Genomic DNA, 14,888 nt, shown 5'->3' on the forward strand with positions numbered 1-14,888 from the left:
AGTAGTTTAAGTTTAAGTAAAGAAACTTTAGTCATGAAGCTGCAATACTTACAGTGCTGTAGGCTTCAAGGAAGGAAGGAGAGAAAGAAAGAAAGAAAGAAAGAAAGAAAGAAAGAAAGAAAGAAAGAAAGAAAGAAAGAAAGAAAGAAAGAAAGAGCATATACCAGAACATTCATGTATGAGTAGCAGAACAAGCTGCAGTGACAGGTGATGTATTCTGAGCATTAACATTCAAAGACAGGCCTGTCAATGGTAATCTGGTACAAAATATTAAATAAAATATTTATATATATAAATTGATACATTTCAGGCTGACTGGTGTAACTCCTCTCTATTAATGTTTAACAATTGTTATATATGAATATAAATGTATTAATATTCTAGTAACAACTATTTAGTGGGTTGTTTATGGGCCCTACTGTGGTGTATAGTGAGAATCAGGGTGGAGTAGTGCTGGAGGAGGTGGTGGTGGTTCAGCTGTCTTCTTTTCGAGCTGTGTCTCCTGTCTGATCTCCTGCAGCTCACTTAACAGTCGATCAAATTCAGGACTCAAACTCACCGCTGAGTGAGCTGCGTAGATATACAAATCTATGTGAGAATTGGGATTCGAAGAGCTGAGAGGGAGTGAATGTCTGGATGTTTCAGCAGAGATAAAGTGAGTTCAAGTATTTTTACACAATAGTCGCAGCACAGTGAAGCCACTGTGCTTGTCTGTTTCACTCTTCTGAAATGAACCGGTGAAAATGACAACTGAGATGTTTCCTTTGTGTTCATTTGGGTATTCCTGGTATTTGTGGGTATTTGGTACTGATCTTTGTGTATTTTGTTCATTTTAAGATGCATAAAGTGTGGAGTTTTGAACAATACTCCTTCCAAACTTCCTAACGCATATTATTCTTCATTAGCCTCAAAATTTGGAAAAAACCTTTCTATCACTGCTGGGTGTCATTAAGTCATAACAGATTTTTAGTAATGGTAATAGACCCGCCTAACCTCCAGAGGTCAGCGTGTGAGGGTGACGGTTTGACTTGCCTTCAAATGGATGAGAGTGCGACGCCAGGAGGGGGTGATGATGATGGGAAAAAATGGACAAACAAAATTCAATGAGACAAAAAGTCTGGGTTCGAGTACATTGAATTCAATGTCAATGCAAGCCACTGTGCAATGCATTCTGGTCGCAGAGAATCGCATTTTGAGAGACCAGGCACAGATCCTAAATTGCATAAAGATTAATCCCGGCTACTCAATGCATCCAACATGTCTCATCACCTCTGGAAACTTTTCAAAACACACGAAACTGAGCAGTTTCCGTCTCCAAACTATCCGCCATGTTGGACCTGGAGCATCCTGAAGCACACAGCAAGTGGTGCAGCAGTTTTAGTGCCATTATTTTGGAAATATTACTGCACCTAGCATGTTTGGTATTGGTAATTTGACTATGGAAGAGACCGTACATAGTCAAGTCCAAACACAACAGTGAGTGGCAGGTTAATTACTTTGTCTGATGTACAAAAAAAAGTTTAATGGGGGTCGAATAATGATGATGACTAAGCATGATAGAATTTCAAAGCAGGCACACCATCTAGCGAGTCCAAAACATCAATATATTCTGATTCTGACAGTAGAAAAAGAATACATTTAGTTGTGTTCTCATTATTTTCACGTATCCATCCTAAGCTTATTAAAACATGTGACTAACTATAGATTATGGTAAAGGTGAGGTTATGATCGCACCTTAACTGTTGTGTGAACAACAACATAACCTGCTCCTCCACAGCAATCTGTCATATTTCACACACGTGTTCTTTAACAACATCGACTCGTCTTCAAAACACCACATTTATATGACCTTTCAGAACAATCTTTTTCAGAACTACCATCTATGTTTTCTTTTTGCAACATTTTCTGTCTCCTAAATGCTTTTCAGCGCAGATGTATGTTTTTCAACCACTGTCTGTTTGACTCTTTCAGTTGGAGCACTCAGCCTCTTTGTGCAGCCTTCATCTCTGAGGGCTGAGTTAAGTTATAGTCCTACTGACTTTTCAGAGACTTTTTCATCACTTGCAATATCTGAAAAGGACAGAAACAAATTACCCTACTGTATACAATTTCATCTGTGCAGCTTAAATTCAATTTCTTTTCTTTGGTGTTATAATTCTGGCTCCACAATCACTCAGCTCACATCAGCGCATTTTCTTTTCTTTTCTTTTTTTTTTTTCCCAAGATGCCAAGCGCACCGAAGCAGGAAATCACCTAGTTATTCATGACATGATGCTTTGTTCTCTACATGTCTTCACTGTGTTGTGGAGTACTATACATATAGTAGACACAGCATGCAGATATTAAAGGTGTGGTCTGTAGGAATCAGTGGCTTCTATAGCTTGGGGATGAATATTTCAATAAACTGAATACCCCTCGGTATAAAGATGGAAATTGTCCCAAAGTTTCCATTACAATATCCAGTGGTTTCAGGTTTACAGATGTTGAAACGCTGTGTTCCTTCATTGGAAATATGTAGGAGTTTCTCACCTGCAAGTGTTGAAACACAGTCTCAAGATGCAGTCATTTTACCTGCCAAAAAAAAAAAAAAAAAAGAACCAGTGTCTAGAGCCAGTGTTTGGTTAGTTCATTCTGGACCACTGCAGTATGGTGGTACAACATACTGGACTCCAGGGAGGGAGACCTGTTCCCTCTGGAGGTATGAATGGTTCATTCTAATACAACAAAAACACAACATCTTTTAGTTTCACCTGGTTAAACACAAATAAAATCATAATTTTGAATATTAAATTACATTTCTCCCAATAAATTCCACCTAAATCCCAATCAATTCTACACACTGCATCTTTGATCCATAATCTCTTTGAATTATTCTACCTGTTTCATTTACCTAGTTAAAGAACAACTTTAGCATAACATTACTGACTCATAGTACCTAATGTGTGTTTATAATGTGTACAACTTTTAACATTTCCACAAGGTCAACCTGAGAACACACAAATACAGGCACACACATTGCGCGCACACACACACACACACACACACACACACACACACACACACACACACACACACACACACACCTCAACCTGTCTCTCGGCTGCTGCAGTGGAAATGTTCACATCCACATTATTGACAAATGCATATCAGATCTATTCATAAAACCAACAGCTCTCTGGGAAATGCGGAGACGATCTCAGACTGCTGTAGGCGTACCCTGAGTGGCAAATCAATCACACCTAAATGGTGCAAATATGAATCGACCCCTGAGGGGCTCATAAAGACGACAGCCCGTGCATGGCATTGAAAGAGGAGCATCGTGTGCATTTCACCCGCAGCTTCAGCCATGGCTGCACAAACTGAGTTTCCGTCTAGCATGTGGGGATGGAGCAGATACAGCAGTCATCATTATCTCCGCCATCATTTGCTCAGGAGTGTTTGTACTCGCAGTCATACTTCAGAAACATAACGTCTTCTCCTCTCAACCTTAAAGGCACTCAGGCATGTGTCAGCACTAAAAGGTCTCTCTTATGTCGCTGCGCCCTCGGAGACAGAAACACCACGAGATAGAGTCATAACTCTTCTTTATGTCCTTTTTCCTGCAGCTCCCCACTGCAAGTATTGATGTGATTCACACATACACACACAAACACACACACACACTACATCATACTACATCACTTACAGTAGAAGGGAAGTCTTGTTCTATACCTGCTCTGAACTGAAGTATGAAGAAGTACTGATCTGGCAACCCTATAGCTATAATACATGTTGGAATTGTGCATTTTAGCAAGGGACCAACCGACCTTTCTTTTTATGATGTGACAATGCTGTGCTCATGGTCCCGTTAGGTTTAGTAATAGATCACGTTTTGGCTTAAAACACAAATGAACAACACCTGGCTTTGTTGACAAGAGCACGGATGAATTTATGTCAAATATGTATTTTTTTTGTTGCTACAAATATAGTTGGAATCGTCCCAATGTCTGCTTAAAATTTGTGGTTTCAGGTTTACAAATTATGAATCCTTCCTCAAACATACCCAGTGGTTTCACACTTTCAAATTTTGAAACACCGGCTTGAACCGTGGTCACTGGCTTGCCAAACCTTCTCGCCTGTAACTCCACCAACATCCCCTCCAATTCCTGACGTGAAGGTCATGTCATTGACATGTAATGTGAACGTGATCTGAAAGGTTTTGTAAACATGTTAATATGACGGCACGTCAGCCTATGATACATCCCACAGTTAAGCCTGGGGACTGGCCTGCAAATCTTCGAATGATCTGGAGAATCAGAAACGCACAAAATTAACTTTCCACTTTACCACTCACACATTAAAGTTGTACCTGCCACAGCTTCGACCTGCTGCAAAGACCTGAATCCCACTGGAAGCTCCTTATGGAGGTCGGCACATTCGGGGTCAAAAGGTCAAGGTCATGCCTCACAACTTGGCGACGGATCAGTGCAGTGCCTGCTGTGGTGGCTCATGCAGCTGCAGGAGAGAGGCCCAGCAGCTCCCTGCTTTTGGAAATGAAGGCCTTGTCTCAAGCACCAGCTATTAAAGAAGAAAGCAATCTCTTTTTCAAAATGTCAAACTGGAAATATTTTTTTTAGCATCACACAAACACCAGAGTGCCAAACCACCTTTGTGCACACACAAACCATTCTCCACCTACAAAGTGGGACACATAAACACACGAGCCATTACACAAACACACAAAGTCATACAGTAAGTAACAGCTACTTCATCCTGTTCTTTACTGAATAGAGGAGCATGTATTGTATCAGCTGCAGCACCGCTGTTCACCCAATCGACCTGCCACCGGAGAGAGAGAGAGAGGCCACGCAGACAAAGTGTTAGCTTCTCTTTGTAGCCTCCAGCCACGAGGCGTCTTATGGACAAACCAGGGCTTTTGATTTGTTATGCAGCTTCTCTCGCTCTCTCTTGTAATCCACACACAGAGGGACACACACACACACACACACACACAAATGCATGCCTGCACCCACAAAGGCCGAAACACACTCAGCCGCTTGCACAGAAAAACATTTCTCATTTTTGGTCCTGCAAACGTGCCCCTGCCTAACACACACACACACACACACACACACACACACACAGACACACATGCACACACACACACACACACACACACATACACAGACAGGCACACACACCCACACCTTGTATAATGATCTTTGTTTCCTGCTCCTGCCCAGCTCCAATTTGATGGCAGCGCGGCGGCCAGGTTCCCCAGATGACCATTGAGATAGAGCTAACAGATGAAAGCAGCAGTAAGACGCTGCTGGTAATGGTGCTACAGCTCCGGCTTACAGCCCATATTTCTCCCTGATGGCTGTGCTGCCCTGCCTCCGTCTGACACCTGCAGGAGTGAGCTGCTTGGAGGAGTTGTTAGTATCACAAAGGCAGGGACACATATAGAGTAACAGGGGCTCGTTTGCAACACGGACACGTGTGTTCAAAGTCATAAACAGGTTTATAAGTCGAGTCACAGTTTTTTTCTTTGGAATATCTGTGCGACGAAAACAAGCAACCATGCATGCACCACACCACAAGATGTGGGTATGTGCTTTTAACAAATATGAAAAAGGAAATTATGCTAAAGCCAGACTAAGTGCATTTGAAATTATTTTTTTCCTAATGGGACTGTACAAAAAATAGTAGGATTAAAGGGGGTCAGGGGAGGGGGAGGCTTATGGAGGGGGTCCTTACCTTTTTATCATCCTAGATTTATGTTTCATATCATTCAGCCCTGGGGAATTTAATGTGAAAAGAGAAAAATAATCAAATTATTTCATCAAAAAAAAGAAAAAAAAGAATGCTTTTGACCATATGCTGAGGAAAACAATCCTGTCTGGGTGCCAGGGCGACGTCACATCGTCACAGTTGGAAATAGATTGGTCAGGCCAGTGACTGCAGTTCATGACTATGTCTCATCATGCTGGGACAATTCCAGCTGAAGTTGAGGCAACAAAAAATGGTAATTTTAACCCAAAATGTGATGTTTTCTGAACCCGAGCCAACTGGTTTTCATTGGGTAATGTGTGTAAAACCACATCAGCTGTTCACAAAAACCAAAGATGCCTCTCATGGACAACCCCTGTCACTTCAGCATATGCTAAAGAGGACATGTTTACCTTCAGGTGTCAAAGTCCTCTACTAGCTGTGAGGATTATAATTCCTTTGCATCTGCGACACAAAGAATGAGTAGGACACCGTTTTAGGGTGACAAAGAGACGTCAGGCTTCAACATGGGAGAATGCTGTCACTGTCTTTCCTGCTGTCAATCAGCGTTGGCCTCTTTGACCACAACAATGACCAATCTCTTACTCCCCTGCCAGAATGTTTCCCCGACCCTGACCGAGCATTTTGTGCCTAAACAAAATCAAACCTTGACCGCAGCAGCGTCAGATCAGAATGTTTTATTTTTTTACAATCACTATTGCAAGACACGGACAAATCACACTGGCCAAAGGTAATCAGATCAAAAGACTCCTGTAGAAGTTATTTGGGAGAGTCATTTTAATGTGTTGCGTTGTTGCCGTGCGAGCAGTAGACTTCATCAGTCACTGAATCTGACGCACCTACCTTTTGATTTTACGTATGCACTGTTTGCCACAGCTGTCTTGAGGAAACTGTCCCCGCTCTTTTCTTCGCCATTTACATATTGAGGCCTTGGACGGAGTGGACCATCTTGAATTCTTTATACACTCTCCGTTTAATGGGAAAAGTGATTTGTATGAACTCAGTACTGTTAAGGGGAGAGTCTCCTCTGCTTCACAAAAGAAAAAAATTAATAACGCTCAGGAGGCTTTCACCATTTTAAAAAGTGGAACAGTGAAAAAGGTTCAGCCCCTTTCCAATCCCAATAACATAATCCCTAAAACAGCTTACACTGCTCTGACAGGCTCTCAGAGTAATGTGAGCCTGCAAGTCTGAATATACACCACTAACACATTCATGCTCAGATCATGTGGGCAGCTTCTGCAGTGACAAATCTCAAACACACTTCTCATCAGAGGTGGGCTACAATTTCTCTGTCACTATGCAGCATCGTGTGTTCGTTCCTTCGTTTTATAGGCATTTATTTCGATTATCAACTATTTCTGTTTGTCTGCTGATGACCACCTCGGCCCTTTTCGTGGCATAAATATGTGTGGGAGTCACTCAGATGTATCCTGAAACTAGATCGTATGGCATCATTAAATTCTGAGACATATTGTAAGTAATAAGTCAGGTCATTTTCTCATAAGCTTACAAATAATTAGTCTTCCTTGTAAGTCCATTGGAGGCCATTAAAAAGAATGCTGGTTGCAGTTCATCCAAAAATGTAAATCTTATCTACTTGCCCGCATGCCACAGGGAAGTCGGATGAAGTTTTATAATCCAAAAAACATTTTTGAAGCTTTTTTCTCGCACCGCTTTCCATAACAAACAAGTTTCCGGGGACTTGTTTTAAAACATAGACAAACAACTGAAAAAAAAGAAAATGTCTCCATTTAAATTGTCTGCAGAAGCCTGTGGATCCCATATTGATTTGAAAAGACTTTTTTTACATCCTCAACATGCAGCTGAGCTTGTGCACTTACTTGAGACAGGGTCAGCGTTAACGCTTTTAATGATCAGAGACCAGAGAAAACGTGTTTTTCATAATATGGGACCTTTAATTTATGTCATTTGTGTGCATGTGTGCTAACACAAGAGCTTTAAATGCTTCCATCTTTATCTGGAAAAACAGGAACAATTCATTCCATCTTTCAAATCAACGTCTAGATGTGGAGCACAGTCCATCTCTCCTTTCATCCCACAGCAACACACTCTTACATCACATTTTACGCACATCACCCTGTTTTGACATTTGGGTGTGAACAGCCCCCATTAACCCAGAAAAGCTCTAAATCCTCACATATAATCTTCCCTTGCTTTGTTGTTGTTGTTGTTTTTCTTTTTAGGTTGCTTTCTGTCTATCTAAAGCCAGAAATCATGAAATCTCCTCCAGATGTTGCGACCAGTTAAATCAAAAGAAATGGTTTTCTATAAGTTTTAGAATTGGGTACAAATTTGGAATCCTTGTATTTTATACTACCCATTAATTGCCTCCAATCAGACAGACTGAGTGAAAATACCCAGGCGCCCAGACATCATCATCATCATCACACAAATCAGTTTCACTCTTTTTCTTTGTTGCTTTGTTTCAGATTGGTTATTGGATATAATTTTAAAAATGTTTGACTCATTGCACCATTTTTTTTGGGTGCAAAAAGCAGTGACTGATGACTAAAATGGATTTCCCATTGAAATATACTTATAAAATGAGTGCCACAGTTCTCGTGGGACAGATGCTATAACAGGGTCACAGTCAAGATTATGAGTCCCAGTGGCGTCTGACTGCATTCCCGTCATTTAGCTGCGTAATTCCCAGACAGTGACGGTTTACCCGAGGGGAATTTGGCACATGAAAAAAAGTTAGATCATAATCCCAGACAGCGAGGGTGAGAGGGTGGCAGATGATGAAAACACAAATAAAGACATACAGTGTGATGGTGAGGAAGTTCAGGAGGAATCAAATCGCAGTGTCAGTGTGTGTGATGAAATGCATGTGTGTTTTCTGTCTTTCTTAGATTTTAAACAGTAGATATATCAAAACTTTAGCGGCAGCAGAATGGTGATAAAAGCAAAGGAGGAAGTCAGGGGAAGCTAGTTTTATAGAGCAGCAGTGTCCATGTATTGAGCAGGTTGTTGTGGACAGGATCACCAAAATATCAGTTTACGATGCTGCAAGGTTAAAAAACCAAGAAGTACACAGGACACATGTGGGCAGAACTTCAAAATAAAACAGGAAATGACAAAACTAAAACCATGACAGACAGTTAAGCTGTTTACCTGTAGAATGTCCCAAACAGGTGCTTTTGGAGCATTCAGCAACTCTCCCAGTCTCACGCTGCCCCTCTCCCAGCTGCTGTGAAACATGTTGCTAAAACCAAATTCAGAATGGGCATATATTTACAAAAAGGTGAATACATTGTCGGTGTACATTTTCAGTTGAATACATTTCATAAAGTATGAGCCAATTATCACATCATGTTTTAGTTTTACATATCATTGCGACTTTCGGAGTCAGGGTTGTATGTGTCAAACAACATGCGTGATTTCACCTGGAGGACTTACTGTGCGATATGACTGAAAGCTGAAGAACAGCTGTATATATACAGTTAAGTGACCTGATGGATTTTCAGATGCTGTCTAAAAGGAATGTTCACAGGTAATAAATCATTAAAAAGATGCTCATGTGATGCTTGGACACCTCACATGTCGGAATTGATGCATCACTCGGACCATACGCGTTTATATATGTGGTTGGGATTCAAGACTTGTGGTTGTTGGTTTGTAACAGTGTGTGTTCAGCTACACATTTCTTGAATGCATCTGCTGGAGTGAAATAAAGCACTCAGAATGTATGAGCACACCTGCATGAGGTCTGTAGATGTCATTATACTTTCAAGCGTTCTCAGTTTTCACTTCCATCGGAGAAGAGCACTTTGTATCGCTTCATATTCTCACTGATAGGAGCCCATGTATCACTGGATATGACTTTTTTTTTTTAATTCACTGAAACAGCATGACATGTAAACCCACAGCCAGAGAGCTTCTTGCTCTTTAGAGCAGCAGATGAAAAGCTGACTGTCACTGTGGCCTCGCAGTCTGTCAGTCGGTGACTTCTTTTGGTTTGTGTCAGATCAAGAACGGTTCTAATGAGGTCTGACCAGAACATACGGCCCACTGCTGACTAGTTCAGAAAAACAAAATGCTCACCACGTCTGACTTTTCCATGTTGCCGACTGTGAGCTATGATCTCTTAATTATTTCACTTATTAAATGTGCTGCTTTCATAATGGCAACATGTAATGACGGAGGAGAGAGGCCATGGGAGGGTTTTTAAGCCTTAAGATAAGCAATTTGTGCATTGCATAGAGACTTGTGCAAAGGAGTCAGTGGGGAAAATAAAATTGAGCTAATGATCGATGCAGCAAGGAGTTATGGAAAAGTGAATGAATAATGTTTGCCACAGGCTAAAACAAACAGAATAAAGAGGCAACAGTGCAACAAGGATTGAAATTAAGGCCAAGAGGCAGCCGGGCCCAGGAGGCTCATGAAGGATCAAAAGTTCAGACAGATAACCAGAGGCCGGCCCAGACAGAGCCTCGAAAGAAATCAACGAAATGCTAAAATGAATCCTCAAACCGACAGGCGACCAGTTTAGAGTCGTTCTGTCGCCTATTTTTTTGTCTCAATTCCAATTTTAGGTCCTTATTTGAATAATGATGAATGGTACCATGAGATGAGCCTCCATTTGTAAAATAATGATGTTTGATATAATGTTAATATAATACCTTATTCACTGTACTGCCGGAGCTGCCAGAGATCAGGGTCAGCTCAAAGCCAGAACATTGGTGCCAACATCAGGCTGAAAGCCAGGTGCTCCAGCTGCAGCGTATACAGGCCTCAGCATTGGCAAGCTTTAGAGAACTGAAACCCGGTTCATGATAAATCCCTTGGATGTTACAAATGTTAACACATTAAAACCCTGAACTTTCCCTTCAAAGGCTACAAATAAAAGACTGAACTGATGATTCACCCACAGTGGCAGACTGCAGCAACAGCTGTGGTTTAATCCTTCATTACTTCTGACTTGTGAGACACAAATATGAATTTTGAAAGACATTGGCTTTAAATGATTGTGGCTTTGCAGCCCAGTTGCCAGGATATGGTTAGCAAACCACAGATACATCAAAGGGTGACTTTTGGACCAAACATGGCATATCATGTTCACATTGAACTGCTTATTAGCCACCTTTCACATCAGGAGGTGGAGGAGATGGTGTTGGCGTTATTACAAGCAAAGGTGCCAAATGACCGAGCACATTTGAGTCACACCACTGACACCTGGGTACATTTTCTAGCCATTTTCGTGGCGATTGGAACCGGCTATTTTCACGGGAAGGAAGGCCCTCTCCAGCCATATCTGTTGTAAAAGAAGCAGGTATTTAGAAGGAGACCTAGAGGCATTTACAGCCATCTTTGAAGCTACCACAATACGAATTTCAAGCTATATTATGATGTTTTCCTAACCCTGCCCAAGTGCTTTTTGTCCTGAAACTTAACCAGAGCATGAGCAGAACATTGTGACATGAGAGAAATAGAAAATTCAACCTAAACAACTATAAAGTTGTACCGTAAAGAAGCGTCCAGTTTTAACTTTACACTGGTTTTGTATAAATTTGCTCAGCTGATATTTATTTTCGGTGATTGTGTTGGCTTTTGGAAGAACTCAGCCAGAAGAAACATAGAGAGGAATAAACCCAAATATTAACCCATCTAACTGTCTTGCAAGCACTCACAGAAAGACGGTTAATTATGATAAATGATAATAGAGTTCATAAATCATAATGTGAAACATCAACACAGAGCCAAATCACTGAGCAAAAATGTTGGTCTTTGTTCATTTTCTGCTCTCTGATGTGGAGCTGTTAGCTCCCCTGCTTTTCATCAGATTCATACAAGAAGCCTGGTGATAATTAAGGAAGTCTTTGACACAACAAAGACAGATTGGTGTTAGAAACAGTTTGATTCGATGTTTGAATAAAAGCGCCCAGTGTTTTTCCAAAGACTCTGATGCTCAATGCTGTATATTCTGCTCCTCGGAGAAGTTTTTTTTAATTTATTTTTTTTATTGTGTTTTAAAACATGACTTTCCCGAATGTAACTGTCGCTCTGATTTACACAGCAAACTACAGATTGAGAAAAGAATAAAGGATGCGGATGTTTTGCTCTGTCACTCCTACACACAATGAGACTATTTGTTTTTTACTCTCATATATTCCCTCATGATCCACTGAAGAATGGAGCAGTTCTGCTGCTTCATGTTGTCTTTGTTATAAATACGCCAGTAAAACCGTTTAAACTGTGCTGCTATTTACAGTATGACTATTTAATCCTGCTTTCTCTCAGATTGTGCAGAGACACAAATGTATTAGCCAAGAGGAGCGAGGGAGAGGGAGAGGAGGCAGGGAGGGAGGGATTATAAATGGCCGGTGGCCCTGCCAAAGCTGGGGCCCGATCAATACTGCAGATGTAAATCATGGTCATTATGGCTGACTGAGAGCCAGTTTGGCACAGAGGGATTGACTTCAGTCACTCCGTCAGTCTAATTAATATGCTAAAATGAAAAGCGTCCATTCTGCCTTCACTTGTCATTTCTGTATCATTTTCAAGATCCAATGAAAAAGACCAAATGACATCAGATGTCGCCGGTGTGGTGCCACGGTCAAACACCTCTGTTGTGCATAAATGGTGTGTTTTATGGAAGTCAGATCAACAAAATGGATTACACACTCGTCATTCTTGAGAGACGGTTTATTACAGTGGGAGGGACTGGGGATTTTCTGCAAATCATCACAGATATGTTCAGACTTTACATTTCTTTAGGTTTAATTTTCAATTGTATGCTGATGATGATGTTGTACTTCTGATCGGGCTGGTTTTTCAGGCACTTGGTTTGGGTTTGGGAAAGATCATGTTTCGGATGATCATACCTGATTTTATCTGGCTCTTTGCTAGCTGTCCTTGGCTGTAGATAGCAACCATGAGCTAATTAGGTCATGGCTAAGTCAGCTGCAGAGCAACGTGGAGCCATGGTGACCGCTGTGGCAATCTGTTGTACAAATCCACGGCTGACTCGATAGAAGATAACTCATTTATTGACTGAAAACTATTCTCTAATGATCACATCACTGATCACATCACATCACTGGCAAATATAGACAAAGATTAATGATTATTCACATTAAATCTCTAAAATTCTTATTCCTTAACCTCCTGTAGTGATAAACATGTGGAATGAAATGTTCATCTTCGCTTGGTTATAATAATATAAACTGAAAATTAAAGTGAAACAAAAGAAAATTAAAGTGGGACTGAAATGAATCTCTGCTGCTATTAGCTGAGGTGCATCAGAGAAATCATAAGGAGAATTTAACTCATTACCTCTGACATGTATTAGTCATCATTTTAGATAATGACTTAATGAACAGCTCTTCAGTCATCTGAAGAGCTACCCTCTATCCTTAAATGACCTCTCTTTAAACCATGAGAATTCCTTTAATTTCCTAATTTTGCAATAAAGAGCAAAAGTGAAGTATTCTCAATTTCATCTTTCACTTTTGTCCTGAATTTCACTTTCAGCTGTTTGTTAAACCGGGTCCCAGAATTACCAATTAAAATTTTTCATCCTAAAATTAGACCAGTAAACTAGGTTGATGCTGGGAGGATTTTAAACTGGGAATGAAAACTCAGTAGACTAAAAAGAATGATAACACGTTGAGTTGTGTGGGTGGACTTAAAATCCTTAATATAATGTAAGATACAGCTATTTGTCATTAGTTGCAAGGCAATTTTCAAAAGTTATATCTTGAACTAGGCTTTCTGAACAGTTCACCCAAAAATGATAATTTTGTCATTACCTGCTCATCTGCTCAATTTCGTCATTACCTGCTCAATGACGATGGAAAGTCAGGTGAAGTTTCAAAGTCCATTATTTTTGCAAAGATTATTTACGCTAAAACTGCCAGAAGCTCTGTGTTTGTCTGCTGTAGCAGGTTCTAGGGCGGACATAGAAGCTCCTAACTGCTCAAATTAGCTGTCCATCAAATAGCACTTGGTGTAAAATGAGTCATTTTACAGAAAATAGCATGACAAAAACATTTACATTACAACTTGAAACTGTGTTTTGGACCAACTCAGTTACTGAAACAGATCGACTGGACATACGAGAAGAGAGTTTTTGTTGCCGCTTGTTGCTAGTTTGTTAGCTTGTTTGATTGTTGATTGTGCCGTGCTGTTGCGGTTTTAACTTGAAATGGTTTGCATTAACTGAATCAAAAGAATAGAAGCTTTTCCAATAATGTATGGCGTGACTAGAGGAACAGGAGCTGTTTTAAGTGCTTACCAAAGTTTTTTTCAATAAAAACGTCTTAATCTACTACTTGACCTGTTCAGAAGAGAAGGGAATTGTAGACTTCACCTATTTTTCCATCTGCATGGGGTTAAGTAGATAATGACAACATTTTAATTTTTTGGGTGAACTCACCCTTTAATCACTCACTTAAGAATAGCTGGATGCCTTTTGAAATCAGTGTTTCAGCGGTATCATGCTGTTCTGAACAGAATGACATGTCTTTTTTTTTTTTTAATTAATCTCAAACTAGATGCCAGATAAGAAGACCAGCTGTCAGCACTGTTTACTTCTGAGCATAATGTTACCATTAACCCATGTAAATGTCAGATCCATCATTACATGGGAAAATATAAAATATCTAGACGGAATATGCAAATCTAAAACAAGACGCTGAGGCACAATACGGCTCGTCCTGCTCACGGCGGTTTTGTGATGTGTGCAGGTACTGTTTTTTTTTTTTTCCTTTTCAATATTCTGGGTAATGAATAATCTTGTCATGCGTCTCCCTGTTGGAGATAAGGACAGAAAGACGCACATGAACAACTCATTTTGAATATCACCTGAACAGATACACACTTTTATCTGGAATATTCTGTGCAAGTAAACAAGTCCAATGTCATCATCTTTGTCTGTTTCTCGGTTTTCCGTTGCACCAGTTCTCGGTGGCTATTTCAGGAATGAAGACAGACCTCCGTGAGTGGAGAAGAAGAAGAAGAAGAAGAAGAAGAAGAAGAAGAAGAAGAAGAAGAAGAAGAAGAAGGAAGTGAGAGTGACAAAGAAAGAGTGAGAGAGCGTGTGCATATGTACATGGCGCCCTTGTGTCCTGCCTCACACGCATGTACTTGTTTGT

Source organism: Acanthopagrus latus, chromosome 13 (genome assembly GCF_904848185.1).
Source record: "Acanthopagrus latus isolate v.2019 chromosome 13, fAcaLat1.1, whole genome shotgun sequence".
In the NCBI taxonomy this organism is placed as follows: Eukaryota; Metazoa; Chordata; class Actinopteri; order Spariformes; family Sparidae; genus Acanthopagrus; species Acanthopagrus latus.